Source organism: Ananas comosus, linkage group 4 (assembly GCF_001540865.1).
Source record: "Ananas comosus cultivar F153 linkage group 4, ASM154086v1, whole genome shotgun sequence".
In the NCBI taxonomy this organism is placed as follows: Eukaryota; Viridiplantae; Streptophyta; class Magnoliopsida; order Poales; family Bromeliaceae; genus Ananas; species Ananas comosus.
The window spans coordinates 7,980,878-7,988,084 of NC_033624.1; positions in this window are offsets into that span (position 1 = coordinate 7,980,878).

Genomic DNA, 7,207 nt, shown 5'->3' on the forward strand with positions numbered 1-7,207 from the left:
AGCGAAGAGATACACGGGCATTACGATCAACTATAAGATCAAACATTAACAATTATAGCAAAAGGGCTAAAACTCACCTAATGAGTAAAAATCCCTCTCCAAGGTTCAAATGGAGGCCAAATCTCATTCAAAGGAACCTAATACAAAGTTCTAATCCCATTAGATTGGTTCCAAAAGCCTCTAATCAAAAAGCCCCAAAAACAACCCTAAACTCTCATTCTAGGGTTTCATCTAGTATAAAGCTTCAAAACCAAAATCTAGAGGGAGAGAATAAGCTACCAACCTCTTAGAAGCTTCCAACAAGGTTCAAAGTCCTCAAGGTCCAGGAATCTCTCCTCCAACAAGCTCCAAACCCAAGCTCTAATGGTGGAAATGCCTCTAATAACCAAAAAAGAGCAAGAGAGGGGTTTAATCTCTTAAAAACCCAACCAAAATCAAAAAAATGGAGGGGGAGGGTGTGAAGGCTCCCTTACCTCTCCTCTTGCTAGTCCCAAGCTCAGGAGAAGCCCCTAGGGCGTGGGGGGTTCAAATAAGAGGTCCACAATTGCAAAAACACCCCTACAGTTCAAACTGCACGAAATCAGCCTCCTTGTACCGGTACACGGGCCCTTATACCGGTACAAGCCCTACGAAAATCACAACCCGAGGCTCGGGTTTGTGGGGTAACCGGCCCTGTACCGGTGCAAGCACCCTGTACCGGTACAACTACCAGCCTTGTACCGGTACAGCCATCAACCTTGTACCGGTACAAGCTCTGCTGAAGGTTGCCCGAGAGCTGACCAAAAATCCGATTTTTCGAATTTTTGTGCTAGGCTTTAAACTTCACTTCTCGGGATGCGAGCCATAGGTCGGAACACTGTCAACGACCCACCAGAAAGTCTGGAATTGCTCAGCACACAACCAACCACTCGGACCTTGCAATTTGCAAAGGTCCAGTGTGTTACATATATAAAGATCAATAACTCTGATCTTGAATTGAAGGATCCGATTATCCTTTTTTAGGACGTCGTTCGATTTTGACCGTTCATTTTATGCCCACTTGATGGACTTTATTATGATTTCGAAAATTTACGAAATTTATTTTCTAGAAGTTTCAATTCTCTAGATCATATTTAACGGAATGGATCGTCGATTCGGAAGCTCCATCATTGAAAACAACTTATGAGTACGAGGGCTCCAATACTCATAATAGTATAGTATTATGGCATTTATATATATATATATATATATATATATAGAGAGAGAGAGAGAGAGAGAGAGAGAGAGAGAGAGAGTCCGGCTACTATACTATTGATAGTACAACACCCTTGGTACTATTGACTTTTCTACCGTTAGATTTATCATTTCATCATTTCCACCCGTTAGATTATACTATTAAACCAACCACCCACTCAACCCTAGGGGACCACTGCCAATTTAACCGGGGACCACTATCATCCTAACCGCACATCCTTTCATCCAACGACTGAAAACTCAATAGTACTAAGGGCTTAGTACTATTGATAGTATAGTAGCATAATTCTATATATATATATATATAAAAAATTTATTATACTATTAATAGTACCAACCACTTGCTATTAGATTTTCGCCCCTTGGATGAAAGGATGTGTGGTTAGGATGATAGTGATCTTGTAGGGTTAAGTGGGTGATTAGTTGAATAGCTTGATCTAATGGGTGAAAATGCTCAAAGGGGTAGATCTAATGGCACAAAATTCAATAGCACTAAGCATTTGGTACTATCGATAATATAGTAGCCGAACTCTTTCTCCATATATATAGTCCGGCTACTATACTATTGTAAGGACTGAGATTTTGACAGTGCAACTAAACTCTCTGTTGACGATGTTTATGTGTGTTATTTAATTATGTAAACACTTGTCAAGTTTCAGAAGAAAATGAGTTAGAACGGAGAAGTTACGCGATAAATACTAATCACTTAAGTGAATAGTAACTCCAGTTTTCCGGAGAAGTTAATAAGAGAAGATGGCTTCTGGCGCATATCGGACTCCATTCATAGTGATCCAATAGCACTAGTGTGATCCGCTTGCAAATCAGACAGACGGATCTACGGAGATTGCACGTTGATCAAGGAGAGGTCGGTGTTGGCAAAACGATATTTTCGCAAAAGTCGCGACATTTTATGTACCGTTTCGCGTGAATCGCACGTGGAGGGGTATTTGCACATTTTATTCGTGCTGTGAGGGACTAGGATTAAATTGTTGAGTCTTGGAGGACTTTTTCGCAAAAATACACTTACATATATATGTTGATGTTAGGTTTTTTCTTGGAAACGCTAACCCTAGTTGCCCCTCCCTCGGCCGACCTCCCTGCCACCCTCAACAACTCCTTCTGCCCCAGCCACGTGTACCCCGGCCGCCGGTGAGCGCCTTCGGCTGCCGGAGAAGTGGCTATCTTGCTCGCCTCCATTGTTTTCTCTACCAAGCAACCTTCACCTCTGCCATTGGCCATCCAAGGGTGATCCTTAACTCCGGCCCCCTTCCCTGGCCGTGCCCGACCTCCGGCGACTACTGGCTTGCCGTCGCCGCCGCCCTCACGCACAGCCACTGCCGCTTTGGCAGCCTGCTGCCAGGCTTGCCAAGCTCGGACCGAACCCAGGCCAGACCTTAGCTCGCGCGCCGCCGCCGCCCTTGGCCAGGCGTGCCGCCTTCTTGGGCCTCCGACAGCCCTCCCGTGCCGGCTACCGTCGTCCCTACACGCCGCCGCTACTGCCCTGGCAGATCGCGGCCAAGGCAAGCGGACTCAGACGAGGCAACCCGAATTCTTGGTCCTCGCGGCGCCGCCGCCTTGGGCACTGGGTTGCCCTTCTCCGGCCTTCTGCGACCCGTCGCCATCGCCCCTGAGCACCCCTGGCCGCTGCTCGGCGGCAGCTGCACCGCTGAGGCCGAGCCGAGCCCATGCGGGCTCGAGATGCTCCAGCGCCGCCGCCGGCGACCTCCGTCGCCGACCGGCGTGAGCACTCCCTCCCCAAGGTCGGCTGCGCTCGTCCACCACCGGCGCTCCCGTGGCCGGAGCCCTCTACAGGCCGGATTGGGCCCTTACTCTCCACGGGTTTGGGAGGCTAGGGCATCATTGCCCGCCGCCTCTGCCACCTCCCGTTGCCGGCCGACACGTGCCTTGGCCTTCCTTCGTCGCTAGAAACCTCCCCCTGCCGGCGCGCCCGCCGTCCGACCGCTGCCGGCCAAGCTGTGCTCCACCAAGCTCCGGTGAGTCTATTACTGCTGTTTGTGCACTGTTGCCGGATTGTTTACACTGTTTCGGCGAACCGGGGCTGTTCCGATGCCTCCGTAGGTGAGCACGGTGATCTTCAGTCAGTGCTTATCACAGTGCTCACCTCATTTAGTGTCAGCAAGCGTCGGATGTGTTAATTTGAGGCGTTTTAGTTTTAGCACGCAGTTTTTGCTGAACTTCGCGTCGCTCGCGCGCTTGTCACAGTGGTCAGAATTGCTTCGAAAGGTGAGCACGGCCTCCGGCACACCGAGACCTATTAGCGGGTGTCTCGGTTTGGCTGATTGACTTCTAGTTTGTGTAGACAGACCATAAAAGCGCCGAAATCACATAAAATAATGTGATTTCGGGTAATCGAGTGGGCTTTTATACATTTTGGTTCGTCGTGGCTGCTGTTGGCAGCATGTGCGGGTAGTGGGTAACCTCTGGACTGATTGTCCAAGGCCCCAGACCTTTGAGAAGATCGGAAATGTATTTTCGGTGCGTTTGTCGGCAAAATCCGCCGACGGAACGCGGTTTTGGTTCGGAATTATTCCGACAGTGCTTCGTGAGCTATTGTGTAGTCGCTGAGCCTTGTTGGCTGGTCACTCGCATCATTTTGAGAGTTCAGAAATGACGAGTGAGCGACGGTGGGTTCCGGTGTCGAAATTGACACTTTCGGGAACCCGGATCCGAACAATTACCCGACGATAATTGTTTGTTTATGTAATCTTGTTTTGCTGCCAAGTCACACTAAAATAGGTGTTTTGTGGCAGCAGATGACTCGTATCTTGAGTCGGTGTGTCCCGAGACAGTTCGTGGGTCCCGGCGGAGTTCCGGTGAGGTTTACGGGACTTCCGACGTGTTACGGCGATCGGTTTGGGAAACCGATCTCCGTGGGTTTGTTTGTGGGTTGTGGATTTAGTGGTTATTAGTTGTGGGTTAGACACTAACCCGGTGGACCTTCCTTAGGTCCGGTTGACTTTCTTTCGCAGTCAGGAGATAGGCGCGACATTCGTACAGGTGGGTATTTCGATCCGAAGTCGGTACAGTGGTGCACGCTCGGTGATATCCTTCTATCCCTGTTCTTCTGTTATTACTATTGCGTAGTATAGTATATTGAGCCTTGCACCCCTATTGTTTACATCTTACTCTACTCATTGTTTGCATGATTAGTATCCTGAGTAGGAGTAGAGTAGTTATACCATGTTTCCTTGTTGCTCTACTTAGCTATTCTGCATATCCTGTATTATGTTTAGAGTAGAGCGGTTTCGTGATTTCTTGTGAGATCGGTGACCTAGTCGGTCGGTTCCTTGACTTCTGTCGTTCGATGACCTATGAGGTTGGTGTACCCTGAAGGGTAGGATTGTCGGCTTGTGGCTGACGGTAGTTCCAGATTATATTGATACGCTCTTGAGATTTATTGGTCAGTTCTTGCATTTATAGTTTAGTTGATCCATTGAGCAGTATTTGCATATCTTTGAGAGGATATTGAGTTGTTCCATCCTAGTTGACCTGAGTGGACGGTTCTTGTACTTCCTTACAGTTGGATGACCTTTTGGTCGGTTAGCCCCGAGGGGCGGTGATTTGTCGGCTGGTTGCCGACGGTTGGCTATTGATCATTTCCGCATTGTTCGCCTCAACTTGAGTGCATTTCACGTACACCAGCGGGTTGATCCCCCGCAGGAGGGTGTTCTTTTCCGGAAAAGTGGTCGTACATCCGACCCGTGAGCCCAGCGGTGTTCTCTTTGTGCTAGGGTTACATGCCAGGTGTGAGCAGGTAGTGGCTTTTGCCTGAGGTCCTTAGACCGACACGGTGGTTTAGATTGGGTACTTTTGGACTTCTCGTCCGGTTGACGCATATAGCTATAGTAGCGGTTGTTGCATATATACTTACAGTTCTTTCTTTACAGTTGTCTTGCTACTATAGTTGATATCCATGTATGCATTCAGTTCTTCCTTACGGTAGCGGTAGTTGTGTTTTCATATATATATATATATATATATATATATATATATATCTCATTCGTTCATTATCGTTGCTACTGTATTTCACTTACCCATACTGTTGTTTATCTCTTCCTGATCTGGTGAGTACTCCTCGCCTTCGTCGGCTTGCAGTACCCACTGGGAGGGGAGACATGTGTAAATGTTCTTACCTCCCCCACCATTTTTCAGGTATTGCAGGCGATGAGTATTGGGACGAGACATGAGGTACGTTCGTAGCGGTCGATAGAGCTTTCGACCCAGGTTATTCGGTTTAGTTTCTGTCCTTACTATTCTGTTGATATAGCTCAGACAGTTTATATGGTTCAGTATTTTTATACAACTGAATATTGAGATTTCAGTTGGTTTATGAATGGAATAAAGAATTATAGGTTTTCATAAACTGAAAATGATTTTCTACCCCTCGTGGTAGCGTGCTTTAAAAAGAAAAGGCTTTCGTGTAGGAAATGGTTTTAAAAAGGTTTTATTGGCCTTTCAACTCTTGGTGTTTCAAAATGAGCTTCCGGGTGGGAAACGTTTTAAACTAATGGTCGTGGATTTATAAATTGAGCTATGAATGATAAATCTATGATGAATGGTGAATGAATATTGATTGTTGTTTATTCATTATGGTGGTTATATCCTGGTTATACTCTTGTACTTGTGCGACGCCGTGCAAATATAGGGGAGACTCTGTCCGTGTGAACAGTGAATTTTCTGTATTTGTGGCGGATCTGACATACCCTGGGGTCAGGTTTTCAAAAAAAAAAAAAAAATTCTACAAAATTTTTTTGCTGTGTTTTAACCTAAAAGGGACTCCGGGACGTGACAACTATCTATACTATCGATAGTATCAATCTTTTTGTGCTATCGAGTTTTCTACCATTAGATCTACCTATATATATAGGGTTCGACTACTGTACTATCGATAGTACCAAGCATTTGATACTCTTGAGTTTTCTGCCCTTAGATCTACTATTTTAGCCATTTTCATCCGTTAGATCACACTATTCAACTAGCTACCCACTTAACCCTAAGGGCGTGTTTGGTTCAAGTTATATAATATTACAGAGTATTTCGATATATCTAGATATCTTGGATATCTAAAAGAGATTACTACTTATCCTGCATTAGCGCGTTTGGTTTAATACAGTAATATAATGCTGGATTACAGTGGTTATAACATAAATATGTTTGGTTCTATCTATAAAATTCAATAATCTAGACAATAAATTATAGTCTATTCCAAAATTGCCCTTAACCATATTTTGTAAAATAAATTTTATCGTTTACAAATAATATTTTTTTACTAAATTTTATTTTAAATAATTTAATTTTTTAAAATTTGAAATTTAAAATTTAAATTTGAACAAAAATATAAATTTAATATTTTAATTTAAAATATAAATATGAAATTTATAAATTTAAAATCCAAAATATAAATATAAATATAAATATAAAATTAAAAATTAAAAATCTAAATTTAAAATTTAGAAATTAATATACAAATTTGAATTTTAAAATTTGGAATTTAAAATTTGGAATTTGGAATTTGGAATTTGGAATTTGGAATTTAAAATTTAGAATTTGAAATTTAAAATCTAAAATTTAAATTCAAATTTAAAATTTAAGTTTTAAATTTGAAGTATAAAATTTTAAAACTTAAAATTTTAAAAATTAAATTTAAAATTTAAAATTTAAAAGTTGACAATTCAAAATTTTAAATTAAATTTTTTAAAATAACGTATTGAAAGGGTTTCGAAAGTTAGAGGGGTAAAATTATCATTTTACATAATATGTAGTATTACCGATTTTTAGTAATGCAAGATACACGACCCCCCCTCTTGTTAATATTTTCGGTGTAATCCTGTTTGATTTGTAATGCTACATTAACGACTAGATTATATAGCGGATGAACCAAACACAGTAATCTGGACAGAATCACCACACTCAACAATCAATTTTTTTAGCCCACCCCGCTCAGTAACATATC